This window comes from Diceros bicornis, chromosome 3 (assembly GCF_020826845.1).
Source record: "Diceros bicornis minor isolate mBicDic1 chromosome 3, mDicBic1.mat.cur, whole genome shotgun sequence".
Taxonomy (NCBI): Eukaryota; Metazoa; Chordata; class Mammalia; order Perissodactyla; family Rhinocerotidae; genus Diceros; species Diceros bicornis.
In genome coordinates, this window is record NC_080742.1 from 68,909,882 (window position 1) to 68,929,789 (window position 19,908).

Below are 19,908 nucleotides of genomic sequence, written 5' to 3' on the forward strand. Positions count from 1 at the left end.
TTCCCTCTTTTCTTTTTCCACGTTTGTTGACCTTTAAGATAACATTTTCACTGTATTGCGAATCTTGAGGCAACTGGGCCTCTCCAATGCCTGTGTCTATGTGTCCTCTACAATTCCTGATACACAATCAGACTCTTCAAATATGTGGATGAATTAACTACAGACTCCATAATGGGTAAAATTTGAGTGGACAGAAAAATGAGAATGTTTGGAGTTCAGGGCTTTCATTTACATTTGGGTACCTCGTACCTCATATGTCCACGAATTACTCACAACCACTATGATTAATATGTTCCATTATATGACTCCCTACTCTCTCCCCAATCCAAAAATTTTCAGCAGGTGAAGAATGCCTTTGGTGACCGCCACACACAATATTCCCTAGCTTTGGCTCCATTTCTCTCTCCAGAAGCCCTTCCCTCTTCTTGACATTCTTCTCACCACTAAGCACTTACTCTCTGCCCCAATCTTGTACTTAGCTGAGCACAGAACTAATTCAGGTTATTAAATTAAAACATATTTACTTCATATTTGTTGCAGCCTAATGGTAATGGAGTGGGTAAATAATTGTAACCAGGATTTATTCACTCATCCTTCTGTCTCTCTTCAGTGACTATAAAATAATACATGTAAAACGTATTGGAATGAGACAGGTACAGGAAAGTATTTATGATATAGATAAACAAATCTCTATATTGATGCATACTTAGCCAAAAGATTTGCAATAGATTTTCAGATATTTTTTGCTTTCTCTTCTGATCAATACTGGGATTCTATGTCTGCGAGTAGAGGAAAGAATATATTTAATACCCACTTAATTTAGGTTGTGATACTCAGCCCCTTGAATTTAAAGGAAAACTAGAACTTATAAGCTGCTGAAAGTCAGAAAGTTCTTAATTTTTGGAGTGCTAGTCCAGTAATGAGACAGTAGCCCATTTGCTACTTTTAATTAAATATCAAAGTCATATAATTTCTGTAGAATGTGGCTATCGGTGGACTCTATTGCTCATCATACTGGGGAGATGGATACCCAAATGCTCACAAACTGATTACATAATGACTAAATATCAATAAATACACATTAGAAAATTAATTATAAAATGAGTGTCACCAGAGGGGGGAAAAAGGTAGTTCAAACCTCCTTAAATAAATGTCAATGTTCTATTTCACATGAAGTAAGTGTTTTACATCTTTAATGCAATTAAAAAAAAATTATAAAATATCGGAATCATTTCTAATAATTTGTCTATGTTTCCAATACACAGGTCCAGAACAGATATAGTTTTGATTTTGCTCAATTCAATTACATTCTTAAGTACAGATGTGTATGAGACGTTACTGAGCAGCTGTGCTATGTCTCCATCATCCTTTGTTTTGCTTTTTTTTTTTCTTTTTGGTGAAGAAGATTGGTCTTGAGCTAACATCTGTTGCCAATCTGCCTCTTTTTGCTTGAGGAAGATTGTTCCTGAGCTAACATCTGTGCCAACCTTCCTCTATTTTTTTGTCTGTGAGACACTGCCACAGCATGGCTCAATGAATGGTGCGTAGGTCCGCACCCGGGATGAGGATCCGAACCCGTGAACCCTGGGCCACCAAAGTGGAGCGCGTGAACTTAACCACTACACCACCGGGCGGGCCCCCATCATCCTTTATTTTTTTTCTGTCCAAAAGAGAACATCGAAGACTGAAGCCAATGAATCAACCTTTAACGTCTATTGTTATGGGTAGCACTGAACCAATGAGAGAGCTGAGAGAGAGCCCTAGCAACCTGGGAAAACATGGCATCATGCTCCATGTCCACGTTGGAAAACTGACCTAGATACCCTCTATGCTATTGTACGTTTTGTGTTAGACTTAGAGTTTGAGCAATGGGAGAGGGTGAACTATAAGACTAACAATATAAGTCTATGCCTAAGGGGTGCTAATACAGGAAATGCTAAATATTCAATACCACTTTCAGTTTTGCATATGGAGAAAGCAGATTTAAAGGAAGGTAAGCGCAGGCTTGAAGAGTTTAAGAGACGTGCTCAGAGATCGTTCTCAGAGCCTCATGGAAGGGCCATAGGGAAAAATCTCCTTCATCAGTGATGGTGGATAGATATCGCGGGTTGCTTATATGCATATAGAACTTGGGTCTCTTTGACTCTGGCTGCTGGAATCTCTTCTCTCTTTCCTATCTATTACCTCCTGGATCACTGCCCACTCATTAGCAGAAAGAATAAAGAAAATGACCTTGTTTCATGGAGAATGAGTGATACCTCTCTATTCAAATAGCTAGAGTTTTGCTGGCGGAATGGCACTTAGATATTACCCATTAGCTGTGTACCTCTGCTGAGAACAATAGCCTAGTTAACCGGTACATGACATAGAAAGCTCAACATGTACTTCTCCTCTTGCACATGTTTTTTTCCATACTATTACAATGAGATAAATGGGAAGAATAATGCACGAATGTGGTAGTTCAAAATATTTGTTTCTTTTAAATGAAACATGACTTTCCGCTTAAATGGCAGCTGCTGTAAATATGGGCTAGCTCCTGTGTACTTGTTTTTATTATCCCTACTGAAAAATCTCTGAGAAATAAATAATTCACATAGTTGAATTTATAGGGGCAACTTGGTTACTGTTGCTTTGGAAACTAGTTCTTCTGTGTATATCTATGGACTCAGTTGATATTGAGCCATCATTTTTTAAATATCAAAAATAATTCTGAGTTTTCCAGGGATTTTTTATTCTTTCTTTATTGATTGGATAAAGGCTATTCAAATTGCATAGAAAAAGATCTGATCAATAGTAACATAAAACTTGTGCTTTCTACTCTAGGAACTGGAAAAAAGATACAAAACTAGGTCTTTGTGTTTAGTTAAGGAAGCTTGGGGTTAAATCCTTGGCTCCTTTATTGCATTTTGAATCTGACTCTTTTCTCAATGAATGTAGTAGAGGTTGCCTTGTGATTCTCTGAAGAACTCATTTAGGAAAATTCAATTAAATATTTATGTGTAGATGCTATTAATAGGTAGTAGTGCTTTGATTAAAATATTTAACAAGCTAAGACTGCAGACACCACTCTTCTGCCCCACCATAATTATAAAATTAAAAATGACTACTATTATTTCAGAAAAAAATCACAAATAAATAAATATCAAAGCTATCCATTCAGGGCCAGCCCAGTGGCATAGTGGTTAAGTTCGTGTGCTCTGCTTTGGCAGCCAGGGGTTCACGGGTTTGGATCCCGGGTGAGGACGTATGCACCACTTATCAAGCTATGCTGTGGCTTGGTAGGTCAGCAATAAATACTTAAAAATTACTTGAAAAAGTAAACAGTTTTTACTACACACCTATTAGAATGGCCAAAATCTGGAACACCGACTACACCAAATGCTAATGAGGATGTGAAGCAAAAGGAATTCTCCTTTATTGCTGGTGGGAATGCAAAATGGCACAGCCACTTTGGAAGAGAGTTTGGTGCTTTCTTATAAAACTAAACATACTCCTACCTTATGATTCATCAATTGTGCTCCTTGATATTTACCCAAATGAATTAAAAACTTATGTTCACACACAAACCTGCCCACAATGTTTATAGCAGCTTTATTCATAATTGCCAAAACTTGGATGCAACCAAGATGTCCTTCAGTAGGTGAATGGATAAATAACCTGTGGTACATCCAGACAGTGGAATACTATTCAGCACTAAAACAGAATGAGCTATCAAGCCGTGAAAAGACATGGAGGAACCTTAAATGCATATTACTAAGTGAAAGAAGCTAGTCTGAAAAGACTACTGTATGATTCCATATGACATTCTGGAAAAGATAAAACTATGGAGACAGTAAAAAGATCAGTGGTTGTCAGGAGTTGGGCGGGGGATAAATAGGTAGAACATAGAGAATCTTTAGGGCAGTGAAAATACTCGGTATGGTACCATAATGATGGCTATATGTCGTGATGTATTTGTCCATACCCATAGAAAGTACACCACCAAGACTGAACCATATTGTAAACTGTGGACTTTGGGTGATTATGAAGTGTCAATGTAGATTCATCAATTGTAACAAATGTACCACTCTGGTGGGGGATGTTGGTAATGAGGGAATCTATGCATTTGTGGGGACGGGGGGGATATGGGAAATCTCTGTCCCTTCCACTCAATTCTGCTGTGACTCTAAAACTGACTTTAAAAAAATAAAGTCTTAAATTAATCAAAAACTTTAAAGAAATTGGATTGACCCTACTGTCACCCATGATGGATTAAGGAGAGTAGGAAGTAGTAGGAATAAAATTACTGAAGAATCCCCTGAGAGAGAAGTGGCTAAGTTGATCAGTATGTTGACATGGGGTTCTGTGGGGAATCTATCCTTCTTGTTTTTCATTTTAACAGTCAAGGAGGCTCAGATCTGTAACTATAGTGTGGACATAGCAGAAACCTTTCAGAATGAGTTAAGGATTGGGGGAAACACTGAGAAATTAAAGAGAACTTTTTAGGTCTCCTCAGACACAAAGAAGTTGAAGAAAAAACAAGACAGGCTCTACGGTCAGAAAATCAAACTTGAAATCCTAATTTTGCTCCTCACTCACTGAGGATCTTGTTACCTAACCAGTCTGAATTTCCGTTTCCTCAATTATGAAATGATTAGCTCATCTTGAAATTTGGGATGAGGATTATATAAAATTGGTAAAATATTTAGCACAATGGCTGATACATAATCAGCTCTCTTCTAAAACCATTAGCTGCCATCATTATCATTATTATCAATAATGTAGACACAATTCCTGGGGCTTATGACATGATGATAGGAGTAGAATTAAAGCCTTTTATCATCTAGTTTTTATCATCTGTGATATTACCTATCACTTATAATTTTGTTTCAACACACATTTGATGAGCATTACTTCTTTCAGCATTAAAGACCATGATAAATATATTGACTAGGATTGGGCCCAAGAATAGAAATGTTAGCATCCCTTCAGGTTGATAGCAAATCAGTAATCCACATCCTTTAGGTGTGATTTAACAAATTGGGAATTGATCTGACTATATTATCATTAAATTCATATTTCACCATCTTACCTACATGAATGTCTAGGAAGTCAAATTAATTGTTAAAATTTAAATATTCCATAGAAAATATAGAGAAAGTCTTCAACAGTGTTTGTTGAATAAATAAATGAATGAAAAAAGAACTGGAGAGAATTTGGAAAAATAAAGAGAAGTGATTGTTAGATTGTGATATGGAAGTAATATTTGTTTCTCTTTTATTTCTGTTATTAAATTATTTCTATATTACATAAAGGACACTTTTTTTTTACTTTTTATTTTATTGGAATCACATTGGTTTTTTAACATTGTGTAAATTTCAGATGTACATTATTGTATTTCAGCTTCTGTATAGACTGCATCGTGTTCACCACCAAAAGTCTAGTCTCTATCCTTCATCATGCATATGTACCCCTTTACTCCTTTCACCCTCTCCCCACCCCCTTCCCTGTGGTAGCCATCAATCTGTTCTCCTTATCTATGTGTTTGTTTGGTTATCTTCCACATATGTGTGAAATCATATTTTTGTCTTTCTCTGTCTGACTTATTTTGCTTAGCATAATACCCTCAAGGTCCATCCATGTTGTCACAAATGGCCAGATTTTGTCTTTTTCATGGCTGAGTAGTATTCCACTGTATATGTATACCACATCTTCTTCATTCATTCATCTGTTAATGGGCGCTGGGGTTGCTTCCACATCTTGGCTATTGTGAATAATGTTGCAATGATCATGGGGTGCATATATCTTTTACAATTAGTGTTTTCATATTCTTTGGATAAATACCCAGAAGTGAAATAGCTGGATCATATGGTATTTCTATTTTTAATTCTTTGAGAAATCTCCATACTGTTTTCCCTAGTGGCTGCACCATTTTGTGTTCCCACTGGCAATGTATGAGGGTTCCCTTTTCTCCACATCCTGTCCAACACTTGTTATTTCTTATCTTTTTATTAATAGCCATTCTGATGGGTGTGAGATGATATCTCATTGTAGTTTTGACTTGCATTTCCTTAATAATTAGTGATGTTGAACATCTTTTCATGTGCCTGTTGGCCATCTGTGTATCTTCTTTGAAAAAATGTCTGTTTAGATCCTCTGACCATTTTTTGATTGGGTTGTTCATTTTTTTGTTGTTGAGTTGTATGAGTTCTCATAAGGAACACTTTTTAAATTTTATTGAGGTCACATTGGTTTATAACATTATGTAAATTTCAGATGTACATCATTATATTTTAGCTTCTGGATAGACTGCATCATGTTCACTGCCAAAAGTCTAGTTTCCATCTGTTACCATACATATGTGCCCCTTTACCCCTTTCACCCTCCTCCTACCCTCCCATTCCCCTCTGTTAACCACCAACCTGTTCTCTATATCTATGTAAGAACACTTTTAAGACAAGAAACAACAAGAATTGGTGAGGATGTGGAGAAAAGGGAACCCTCATGCGCTGTTGGTGGGAATGTATATTGGTGCAGCCACTATGGAAAACACTATGGAGGTTCTTCAAAAAGTTAAAAGTAGAGCTATCATATGATCCAGCAATTCCACTTCTAGGTATTAATCCAAAGGAAGCAAACACTAACTCAAAAAGATATATGCCCCCCTATGTTCATTGCAGCATTATTTACAATAGCCAAGATATGGAAACAATCTAATTCGTTGATGGATGAACGGACAAAGAAAATGTGGTGTGTATATACAACGGAATATAATTCAGCCATAAGAAAGAAGGAAATCTTACCGTTTGCAACAACATGGATGGACCTTGAGGGCATTATGCTAAGTAGAATAAGTCAGACAGAAAAAGACAAATACCATATGATCTAACTTACATGTGGAATCTAAAAAAAACAAACTCATAGAAACAGAGAACAGATTGGTGGTTGCCAGAGTTGGGGGGTCCGGGGGGTGGGCAAAGTGGGTGAAGAGGGTCAAAAGGTACAAACTTCCAGTTATAAAATTAGTGTCATAGGGATGTAATGTACAGCATGGTGACTATAGTCAGTAATACTGTATTATATATTTGAAAGTTGCTAAGAGAGTAAATCTTAAAAGTTCTCATCACAAGAAAAAAAAGTTTGTAACTATGTATAATGACAGATGTTAACCAAACTTACTGTGGAGATTATTTTGGAATATATATAAATATCAAATCATTACGTTCTACACTTGAAACGAATATAATGTTATGTGTCAATTATGCCTCAGTAAAAAAAAAAAAGAACACTTTTAAATAACTAAAAAAAGAAATAAAAATACATTTGGTATATAATGTTGCCCTGATTTTCCATTACAATAACCCTATCAAAAGTGGAAGCAAATCTACTTTGTTGTAACTTGTATTCTATATCTTCTGATGGATACCACATTCTATTCTAAGTATTCACAAGTTATCTGTTCTGAGTGCTGCCCAAATTTGATGTTTATCAGGTTGGTCCAAACTTATAGTTCCCACCTTTTTCTTTTTTGACTGTGGAGAAAATATTTGTCTATAAATTTAAACTATCATGCTGAAGGAGTGGCTTGACTAATAAAGATACACTATTTATGAGCATAAAATATGTGGGGTTTGTAATGTATTTTGTTGCTTTTGCAAAAGATGTTAGACTGATTCTGAATTAGTTTGTGAATTATTCATTTGGTATCCGGTAGTAATGCCAGTCACTTTCTATTGTGTGGCACTGGATTTTAACTGAAAGTAAAAAATTAGAGCATAAATATGCTTCTTCATCTCTTTTGATACTAGTTTGCTTCCAAGAAGCCCTAACTTGTAGACAAAGCAAATACATTACATTGTTCATTCATTCAATAAATATTTACTGTATACATTTTATTTACAAAGTGCTGTGGGGTGAATTAAAATTTAAAAAAATTAATTTATTTAATAGATGTATGATGTGATAAGAGAATAAGAGATGTACAAACTCCTTAAATTCTGACCTATAATAATAAGTTTAGAAAAATATGGTGTTAGGCCAGGACTTCATGGAGAAGGTGGCATTTCACAGGTCATATTGAAGAGTGATGAAATATGTAGAAGAAGAAACATGTCGGGGCAGGGGTGCATGTGAGGGACAGGTGTGGGGGAGTGTTTGGTCCAAGGAGACGAAAATTCATCAGCAAAGTTAGAGGGGATAAAAGTGTCAGGCACTTATGGGGAGTAAGGAATATCCACTGAGGATGATGTTACAAAGGATGCAATGGAAGACAAACATAAAGATGAAGGTTTGGATCAGATTGTGGGGAGCAGTGAATTCCAGGCTAAGAAATGTGGATTTATTCTATAGGAAATGGGGAACTCATTAAGTCATTTACATGGAGAAATGACATTATCATAGCTGCAGTTCAGGGAAATTATTTCATCAGTGATATTTTCAATACATTTAAGAGAAAGAATTTGAAATAAGTGGTTATTAAGAGTCCCAGCAAGTAGTAATGAAGGATTGATCTAGAGTGGTGGCATAATATACTTTATGATTCAATATATCCGAGTATTTAATTTAATGCTTTGTATTATAGACAAATCAAATGAAATATTTATTCAGTATCTTCTATAAGGGTACATTTTATATCCTTATCTGTTTAATCTATACGCATAACACATCATATGAAAAACTGGGCTAGGCTCAGATGAAGGAGGAGTGAAAGTTGGTGAAAGAAATATCAATAATCTAAGATATTCAGATGACACCATCTTAGTGGCAGAGAGCAGCAATGACTTAAAATGACTTCTGAGGAAAGTGAAAGAAGAAAGTGCCAAAGCAGGACTGCATTTGAACATTAAGAAGACAGAAATCATGACTACAGAAGAACTACACAACTTTAACGTAGACAATAAAGACACTGAAATTTTAAAGATTTGTTTACCTTGGTTCAGTCATCAATTTAAAGGGAGATTGCAGCCAAGAAACCAAGAGAAGACTGAGACTTGGAAGGGCAGCAATGAAAGAATTAGGAAAGTCATGAAGTGTAAGGAAGAGTCATTAGAGATCAAGGCCAAAATTACCCATGCCCTCATATTTCCAATTACTTATGTACAGGTGCGAAAGTTGGAGTGAAGAAGGCTGACAGGAAAAAAATTGATTCATTTGAAATATGGTGCTGGAGAGCTCTACGGATGCCCTGGACTGCCAGAAAAATGAATAAGTGGGTCTTAGAGGAAATTAAGCCAGAGCTATCGCTGGAGGCAAAAATGACAAAACTGAGGCTGTCCTACTTTGGGCACATCATGAGAAGGCAGGATTCTTTGGAAAAGACCACAATGCTGGGAAAAGTAGAGGCAGCAGGAAAAGAGGAAGACCAAATATGAGATGGACTGACTCCATAAAGGAAGCCATAGGAATGAATCTGCAGGAGCTGAGTAGGGCTGTTGAGGACAGGACATTGTGGACGTCACTCATTCACAGAGTCACCAGGAGTCAGACTTGATGATACATAACAACAAGAACAACAATCATCTTACTGAAAAGCCAGGCAAGATGTCATATTAAAGATTAATTATGGTAAAGCTAAAATTTAAAAATAATTCTATCATTACTGACAATTACAATACTCAGTTTATAGGTACAAAATAAAATATAAGAAGAGACCTAAAAATCTCATAGTATTTCACAAGCAAGTAGACATAAATTTAAAAAATAATTTAAAGAAAACAGACCTCTGTCAAAATATAAAATGCAAAGTTGTTTGCACCACTAGCTGTCACCTCAATACCCTTTCTCTCTTTCTTTCTTAGTAATAGAGCCCACAAATTTATCAAGGCATGTGGCCACCCAGAATAAAGGTTATTCTTCCCAGCCCCCCTTGCAACTAGGTGGGGTTATGTTATTAAATTCTGGCCAATGGGATTTAGCAAAAGTGTCCTGTATGACTTCTAGAAAATGTCCCTAAAAGGAAAAGATGTGTTCTGTCTCCATTCCTCCTTACTGCTAGCTGTTCTGTGGCCTTCATGGCTGGAACTTCAGCAGCCATCTTGAAAAGATGAATAAACCAGGTACTGAGGACGGCAAAGCAATAACCCAGAAGGAACCTGGCTCTCTGATGACCACGGAGTCACCATACTAGTCCTGGACAGCTTGTACGAGATAATAAAATTCTGTCTTGTTTAAACTGCTGTTGTTTTGTTTTTCCCATGACTTTCAACGAAACCTAAACTTCAGAATTATATTGTTCTAGTACTTTATACTAAAATAACATCATAACCAAAGGAACCAGGAGTGTGGGATATTGTTCCAGGTTGGGCTTCACTACACAACTGCCTCAAGGGAGGTACGATATGGGAATCTGGGTGGAGTAAAAAGAAAGAACATAGAAAGAAAAGGAATTCGTTTTGTATAAAGGTGTAAATCTAAGGCTGCATTCTTGACAATGTCTTCAGTGTTACAGACGTGTTGCTTCTCCTGCTGATCAAGCTGGTGTAAGTAATAAATCAAGAATCTGGGTTTCCACAAATCAAAGAACCAAATAAAACCTATACACCTTGGTATACCTGTTCTGTAAGGTGACACTGCTGCCTGGAAGTTGCCGTGCACTTGGAGGAGGCTGACTTTCCTGGTGGCCTGGGTGATTGGCTTGAGATTGCAGAAAAGGCCTCTCCCTGCTATAACTGTCATTCAGGAGGATTGAGTGACAAAGAAATAGAAAAGTGCAAGAGCATGTAATATATTTTAAAAAATATATTAAACTTTCTTTTTGTCAATTTAAGCATTGGATAAATGGGCCTTTCTCACATAAGGCCCACATAAGGCACTCAAGAATATGTTTCTTTGTTAATCCAAAACTCTTAGACAAGAGGATTAACTAAATAAATATTTCTTAAATCAAGGAACATGTCCTGCATGGCCTTAACCATAGTCTAGAAAACTGAAGGGGCCTGAGCCTGATCATTAGGGGTTCTCAGGCCAGGAGATGAGGTAGGCCCATTGGCATGGGACAGTAACAGGGGATTTACTCAGCAGCAAGAAAAGACTGTCAGAGAGGCTCAACATAGGCAAAAGGAGTCTGTTTCAGCAGGATATGGAACATAGAGCCAGGAACAGGGAGAAGTTTGGGCAGGAGTTCTGCATTGAAGAGGTCTGTGAGCAAGCGAGTAGGATGTCAGGTGAGCTCTGCGCAGCCTGACGGAGTCTGGAGTCAAGTTGTAAGCAGGGCTGGCTAGCAGGCGGATTGGCAATGTGTAGTAGGACTCCAGCCAGGGGATTGGAGCTCAGGTCCCGGGAAGAATAGCTGAAGGATGTCAGGTGCAAATCCAAAACTGGACATAGAATTGGAAAACAAGATGGGGGCTTGAGGACAAGGAAGGATGCAAAAGCCTGGCTATTAAAACAAAGTTCAAGATCCAAGGTTAGAGGGGCCAGCAATAAGATACTGAAATCCTGACTACTGAAATATGTCAGGATACAAGGGTCCTTTTATTCTTGGGACTAGAATGAAGCTAACAAAGGGAGCCAACTGGCCTCATATCCAGAACCTAGAGGGCTCTAGTGAGAGATAAGCAGCTAACACTACACTGAAACAGGTATCCATTCAAACCCACTCTGCAGGCCTGGTTCTTCCTTTGCTTTAGATGAGCTTCAGGGCAGATACTGTTGACTTTTTTGGTTACTCTCAGAGTAACCTCTGGTCACTGTAGTTCCCTAAATCACAGTTCTAATATTAAAATGACCATTCCCATAGAATTATAAAACTTCCAACTACATTTATACCAAATCTTCTCTCCTTCCTAGCTTGAAGCTGCTCAAAGGAGTCAGCTTCATCTCTATTGCTGTGTCTTACGCTTCTACCTCTCTGCCCCCAGGTTGCTAATCCGCGGTTGTTAACTTCTCCCAAGGTGAATCTGATGGGGTTTGGGGAGAAGATGAGGGAGCAGGGAAGATTTTACTCATCACATCCTGTTGCAGAGAACTGGAGATGACGTTCTCCAGGCTCAGCAGGTCTATAAAGCTCTATTTCTCTTTTGGAATGCCTTTCAAGGTTCTTTGGAGAGAAGCCCATTGCTGGGGATTACTTCTCTAATGTTCCTGTGGTGCAAGGCAATGCATCACCTTTGATAGATTGCCCATGATTCCTCCCTCAGCCCCTAGACATCCAGGGTACATCTCCAGCTTCTCTCTTCTGCAATCAAACCATCTTGAGCAGGCTAGCCACCTGCTCAGCTCTCTCCACCACTCCTTTCCCTCATCTGGTCTGTGGGAAACTCTCACTCGTTCTTTGCCCCTAACAAATTCTGGAAGAACAGGCTGCCCCAATGTACCGTGTTCTCTTAGTTCCACCATCAGGGCAGCCAGCCAGCCACAGTCAGCCTCCTACGCTTTAATTTGTCTGGCCTGAGGCTGAGTGTCCACTGTGTCTTCCAAGTAGCAAGGGACACATGCCAGGCTCTCCAAGTGGTTATTTTGATGCTTATTTTCCTGGGCATAATAATGGAGCAGAGGGTCGGAGACTCCTAGTTCTCTGATAACTCTCCCCATAAACCCTCTTCTAATTTCCATTTCTGCCCTTTTATACCTTCAATGTAGGTGAAGACCTACACAAAAACTAGCTTTGACTATCTCCTTTGCAAGTCCCATATGGTAATCTCATACCTCCTTTTGAAATATGGGAGTGGTTTGCAGATATTTGTAAGGCCTCAGCCAAAGCTAAGACTTAAATACTTTCATTTTTGTATCTGATTATAATCGCAAACATCCATGTTCTTTTTAAAATTTAATTTAATCAAGTTTAGATACACTTTGTTGGATTTTTTTGTTTTTCTTATTGTTCCTAAAATAATCATTTGCTTATATTTACAAGGTTCATTACCAAAAATGCTGCTACCCACTGAACATAATAGGACAGCATGTTGAGGTGTTTGCCCAAAGACACCTCCCCACTCCTGTACACTCACATGGTATCTCTTATAAACAGTCTACTATTTAAACAGTAGAATAAACAACTTCTATAAACAGAAGTTACACTCTCTTATAAACAGTCATATGATTTTAAATATCAAGGAGACATCTTTTGCTATGGCGGTCTTGCTAAATATCCCCATGGTATGTCTTTCCTTACTAATTTGTCATAAGGGGAGTCTTTTTTTTTTCTTCAAATCCTGCTTGAGCCAGGTATTTCAGTATATGATCATTTTAACAGAATCTAACATGTTACATTTTATTTTTGAACAGGAATGGTAGACTTATATAATTAGACAATTAGAAAATGTTCCAAATTTCCATTGGCTAACTTTCAGGAAATTTGCTTAAACTTTCCGGGATGTGTTTGCTAACACCCCACCTTTTTTTGTATCACAGTTAGCCATTGTTTTTTGCCTATTTAAGTTGGTACATCTGCAAAATTTGGTACATGGCCTTCCAAGCTAACAATAACACCATAAACGATACTTGGTGTGGCTGGAGAAAATTTAAGGGATATCACATGCACGAAACGTTTACTCTGATTTTTTTCTATCTTAGTTTAATGGAAATATGGCAATAGTTTAGCTCTATTGTAAGACCAGCTTTTAGAAAACAGTAGAGTAAAATATTAAAAGTTTCCAAATAAATTATTCTTTTGCATTCAGGATAAAAAAATAATTTGGGGGGCCAGCCTGGTGGTGTAGTGGTTAAGTTCTGTGCACTCCGCTTCAGTAGCCCAGGTTTGTGGGTTCAGATCCCAGCCACGGACTTGCACCACTCATCAAGCCACTCTTCCTCACTAAAAGAAAATAATAATAATAATAATTTTTCAATTTTAAAAGTTAACATCTAATTGATGGGCCTGATTGAGAACTCAGCTACCACCTACTTTTGCTCTTTGGGTATCCTGTCATTTCAGATATGTGAATAAACAACCATTCAATACTTTGTTAGAGAGACAGAAAGAGAGAACAAAAGGTCTGCAGCATCACTACCAAATACAAATTGGTTGTTGATACTAGCAATTAACCACTTTATTTACCAAAAAGTAACTAATAAAGTCCCTACTCAGTTAATAAGATAATTCTGGTATTTCATGTATGTTGGGAGGTATTGTGTCTGTGGTGGGAGGAGAGAGAATAAAAAGGAAAATGATAAAATCTATGTTTCCAAGGTGTTATACATGTGAAAGCAGCATTTTAAAAATGCAAAAGAGGGGCCAGCCTGGTGACATAGTGTTTAAGTTCACGCGCTCCTTTTTGGCCGCCCTGGGTTTGCAGGTTCAGATCCCGCGCGGGGACCTGCTCACTGCTTATCAAGCCATGCTGTGGCAGACGTCTCACATATAAAGTAGAGGAAGATGGGCACAGATGTTAGCCCAGGGCCAATATTCCTCAGCAAAAAGAGGATTGGCAACAGATGTAGCTCAGGGCTAATCTTCCATAAACACACACACACACAAAAAAAGCAAAAGAAAACTGAATAAAGTATATTTAGTAACTGCCATATAAACTGAAGTACATTCATGGGAGAAATACCAAAAAATGAAGAAATCAAATCATATTATGTGAGGAGAGAAGGAAGAAATTGGGCATATTAGTTTGCATAAGACAATCTCAAGGGAAATTTGTTAGCTTTTTCATGTGTTGGAAGGGTTGTCATTTGTAGAGAGAATAGATTCTGATGGCTCCAGGTTTCTTAAAGAACAACGCTAATACACCTCAGTTTGGCAGACAGAATCTTGTACAATCTGATTCCAAATTAGCTTTCCAACTTTATGTCTTTCTAATTGCAACCACACCAGTTCCAGACAACTTCTTCCTTACTTCTGCACTTTCCTTGTATCCTTTTCCTTACTTTCCCAGAATGCCTTACACCTCTTTTCTGCCTAAAAGACATTTACTCATCCTTTAAACATCATTGTGAATTTCTAGGTAAACATCTAACTCCCTATTTGTTACTCGTATCCTCATTGAAATGACCAAAAGAATACAAAAATAGAAAAAACCTACCTCAGCGCTGGAAAATAGGGATGAGTACCTTACACAAGCTAGAAAATCTAAAGGTGTCTGCTAGATACAGTGCAGGCGGGTCTGGGTAGAGAAAAGACATAAAGACACCTGGCTGCTTTCCTCCTTTAAGGTAGCTGGTATCTCAGGAAATAACTAGAGAGGATCCAAGATCTTCCTCATGAGACAGACAAGGAACAGACCTCCAAGGATCTCTTTTGTTATGAAAGTTCAACAATAGTCAAAAACAGCTGTGATTGGATCTCTCACAGTTCTTAGGCTACTATTTCAACTAGAAAGACAGTAATGAGCAAAAACATGAGGATGAATTCTAGGCTAAATTGTATATGGAGAATATGTGGGGCAGAAACCTATATTGAAAAAGCTGGTCTATTCTTCTACTTGGTGTGAAATGATAAAGCTATAATAACTAAAGCAGTGTGTTTTGATGCAACAATAATCAGAAGGCACTATTTCAGAAACAAACTCAAATATATCCGAGTTTTATTAACATCTCTCAGCCCTAGTTTCCTCAGTTGTAAAGCAGAGATAATAATGATAATAACAATACAAGACAATGATAGGGTTTTTTTTAAATAAGATAATGCACATTAAATGCTTAACACAATTATTCCCAGCTTTAGGATTATTATTGTTGTTGTAATTTCCTATTATCATTTTTATATAATTTCATAGACTATAAGTTGGAATTTCAAATTACTTGAGAAACAACCCCTCAACAATATGGATTAAGAATTTGAGAGAAAATTGAGTTTGACCATTACTTCCCAAATTACTTCCTATAACTACTGATGAACAGTTACATAACCTTGGGATGAAGAAAATCTTTTTTAGCAAACATCAAAGACACAATAAATAAGAAAAATATTACTTAATTTACTACACAGAAATAGAAACACAAAATAATTAATAAAAAACGTATTAAACAAAATTAAGTGGCAAACAACAATATGGGGAAAATATTCCCAATATAAGTCGGGAAGTTAAACGTATTTAAAATACACAAAACACTTACTAGTCAATAAGAAAAATACAAATACACTGATAAAAATGTGGAAAAAATAAATTAGTAATGCTTGAATATATTCAATAAATATGTATTAACTATTGTATGTCCACTACTGTACTAGGAACTAGAATATAGTAATAATATGTGAGATGTAGTATTTACCTTCTTGGAGCTTATCTTCTGGAAAATTCTCAAAAGCAGAAATATAAGTGATCAATAGATACAAAAAAACTTTTTCCTCAGTAAAAACCAAAGACATGAAAATTAAGACATAAATTTTCACTAATCAAATGTCCAGGTTTTAAAAGAATACACAATGTTGGTGGCAAGATAGGGAAATACGTTCTTTGCTGGTAAGAGTGTAAAGTAAGGCACTTTTCTGGAGGGCAATTGGCAAGATTTATTTAAGTACTTAAAAAATTATTTTATCCAATGATTTACCTACTAGAAGTTTATTCTTAGAAAATGATTAGTAGTGTAAAGGAAATTTTTCTTATGACGATAAAAATCACATCATTATTTTAAGAATAAAACATTTGTAAACTTATTGTGGTAATTATTTCACAATATATACATAAATCATTATGTTGTATACCTAAAACTAATACAATGTTATATGTCAATTATACATTGATAAATTTTTAAAATATTTATAGTTCTGTAAACATAGTTTAAATAAATTGTGATCCATCTGCAAAATGGACTGTTACGTAACACAAAAACATTTTAGAAAAATATCTTATGAAGTGAAAAATATCCATGAGGTCCTAGTAAATGCAAAGAAAATGTGTACAAAACATTATACCAAACCTGGCCCTTTTTGTGTGAAAGTTTTTATATATGCATAGAGAAAATATTGAAAAATGTTCACTGAAATAGTAACTACTCTGTTGCTACCCTTGGGTGAAAGTTTAGGATATGATTTTTGCTTGTTTTATGCTTTTCATGTTTTCCAATGATCTACACTGAATATGAATTTGTTTTATGATCAAGCAGAAAATTAATGGAAAAACAACAGCTAGAAAGTAATCTGCTCCATGAAGCCTTGTTCCACCTGCTTAATCAGAGTGGGTCACTTCTTCCTCTATATTCTCATAGCATTTTTGTTCTTGACCACTTTAAACATGTACTAATTCTTTATAGACTTTTTTTCCAACTAGACAGAGATCCTTCAAAATAGAGTGATTTCATCTTTATCTTCCCTATTTTGCTCTTCGGTTACTAATTCAAACCCTGGAATAGACTAGATGCTCAGTGTTATGAGTTGAATTATATCCCCTAAAAGATATTTAGAAGTCCTAAACCATGGTGTCTGAATGTGATAATACTTGGAAATAGGGTCTTTGGAAATGTAATAAGGTTATATGATATCATTAGGGTGAGCCCTAATGCAATATGACTGATGTCCTTAAAGGAAGCGAAGACACAGACACAGATACACAAGAAATACTGTGTGATGATGAAGGCAGAGATGGGAGTGATGCATTTACAAGTTAAGGAACGCCAAAGATTGCTGGCAACACCAGAAGCTAAGGGAAGGTCATGGAACAGATTCTTTCCTAGAGACTTCAATGAGAAAATGGCCCTGCCAACCCCTTGATTTTGGATTACTAGCCTCCAGAAATGGAAGAGAACAAATATCGATTGTTATGAGCAAAGCAGTTTGTGGTACTTTGTTACGGCAGCCCTAGGAAACCAATATGCTGAGTGAATAATTGTTGAATAACAAATAGATTGCTTCTACATGACCCCAGGGATAAATTCAGAACCCGTAGACAGATTTTAGAGGGAGAAGATTCTTACTCTATGTTAGGAAAAACTTTCTTAGAGCCAAAGTAGTTCATAGGTGGGATGACTACCTCAGAAGGTACCGAGTTCCCCTTTATGGCAAGGAATATAAACTTCTGCTGAATAAACACCTGATGAGGTTGTAGAAAGAAAATTTAAGCCATAGGTAGTTATTTAGACACTGTTCTAAAATCGGAGATTCTGGAATATGCTCTTTATTTCAAATTAACAAAATAGCTAATAACTATTTTGAAAGCTAGTCTTTATAATCCAAGATCCATTGAAATGAATAAGATGAAACAAGTTGTCCTGGTTTTAATGGGGTCAAGTGATATTAGCACCATCTACTGGTATATGAACAATGCTATGACTCGGTGATAATATTTATGCAAGTTGCCTGGGACAGCACATAGCAGATATTCAATAAAAGATTATTTTCTTTCCTTTCCCTTTTCCAGAAAATAGAAAACAAAAACTTTGAATGTCTTGAAGTTTTCAAATTTAATTTATTTAAAGTAAATGCCTATATCTGATAAAGGCAATTCACGTAAATACACAAAATGCCTTATAAACACTGCTTTAGATTTAGTGGATCTTATTAGAGTACAAGGATTGGAATTTGTATACAACTGTGACAAAATATAAGATTATAATTCAATTAAACAAATACATATTGAGTTCTTAATATAAGTCAAAAATAATGTGGGGTGGGAATACAAATATAAATTGAGTTATTCTTGACAACGTGTGTCAATTATTGGAATAAAAATAGTCTTTATTGTGCTTATGTAGAAGAAAACATTCAATCAAAATACATTTAATTATAAATGTCTGATGACTATAGGGGTTAAAACATCCTTCAAATAACTAAGATGGCCTTAGCTCATCTTCAGTGCTTTTTGTGGACTATTGATTTCTGAAAATAAAATCTCATCAATTTTATATGTATATGTGAATAAATGCATGTATGTATAATTACATATCATGTGTATGTGTATGTGTGCATATAAATATCCATATATTGATAAAGTCTCCAAATTGTTGTGGTTTGGGGTATAAACACACATCACACGTATATTTTTTGCCAGCTGTGTTTCATCTGTGTTAGAATTGGTATTTCATAAAATATTCCCTTTCTACCACAACTTTATCATATTATTCCTCCACTGCCCACTCCAGGAAACATTTAGAAGCAAACGTCGTATCACATAATGTTATCCTTTTTTTTAACCTGTGTCTTATGAATATAGACAATGAAATTATAACTAATCCCCAGCCCAAATAACTCCTGGCTAAGATTATGTATGTACCCTGTGAAAGGTTAGTTCATTGTTCAACATTTTAAGAAACCATATTCTCAGTTAGAAGAAAGCAGTGTCTGATAAATGTTTATTTAAAATATGCCTCCAAACTGGGCTGAACGTTTATTTGAAATATGCCTCCAAACTGAACTGGAACCCTGAAATGTTAGGTCTCCTTCAGAAGTGTTTACCCAAATTCCCGAATCTTTCAGACTGCGTCTGTACAGAGTTGCTGACTCAAGTAATTTGTTCAAATCGGCTCTGTCATACCTTTCTATGTTGCTCCAACAAAAATATTTTCAAGAGCAAGGAGCTTTTCTTCTTGAGAGAACATTTCCACACACTGAAAAGTTTATTTCAATAATTCTGCCTTTTGAAACTAAATAAGCTGTGAAACTGAAGAAGCAAAATAGATACTTAAACATTTGTATAGACTTAAACATTTGTATAGTTTTAGCCACATATTATCAATTCCATTTTTGAAAAGTTCCCTTAGTTGGGTTTCCCACACTATCAGCTCTCACCACTAAAAAGTCTGACAACAGCATAGTAATTAAAATACAGTGAGAAAAAAAGATGGCTAACCCAATTTGAGATCTCTGTTAGAGTTGTGTGAATTCCAGTGTGCGCTTATTGCATTGAGATGATGGGGATACAGCACAGGTTCTAGAATCAAACAGGCAGATTCAAATCTAGCTTCGATATTCGTTAGCCGTGCATCCTTCATCTCCAGCAGTCTCATGCACAAATTAGGATAAGTAACACCTACATGATAGGATTGTTGTAAAGTTAAGTTAGATCCTACACATAAAGCGTCTGTCACATGGGGACACAACAAATATTGATG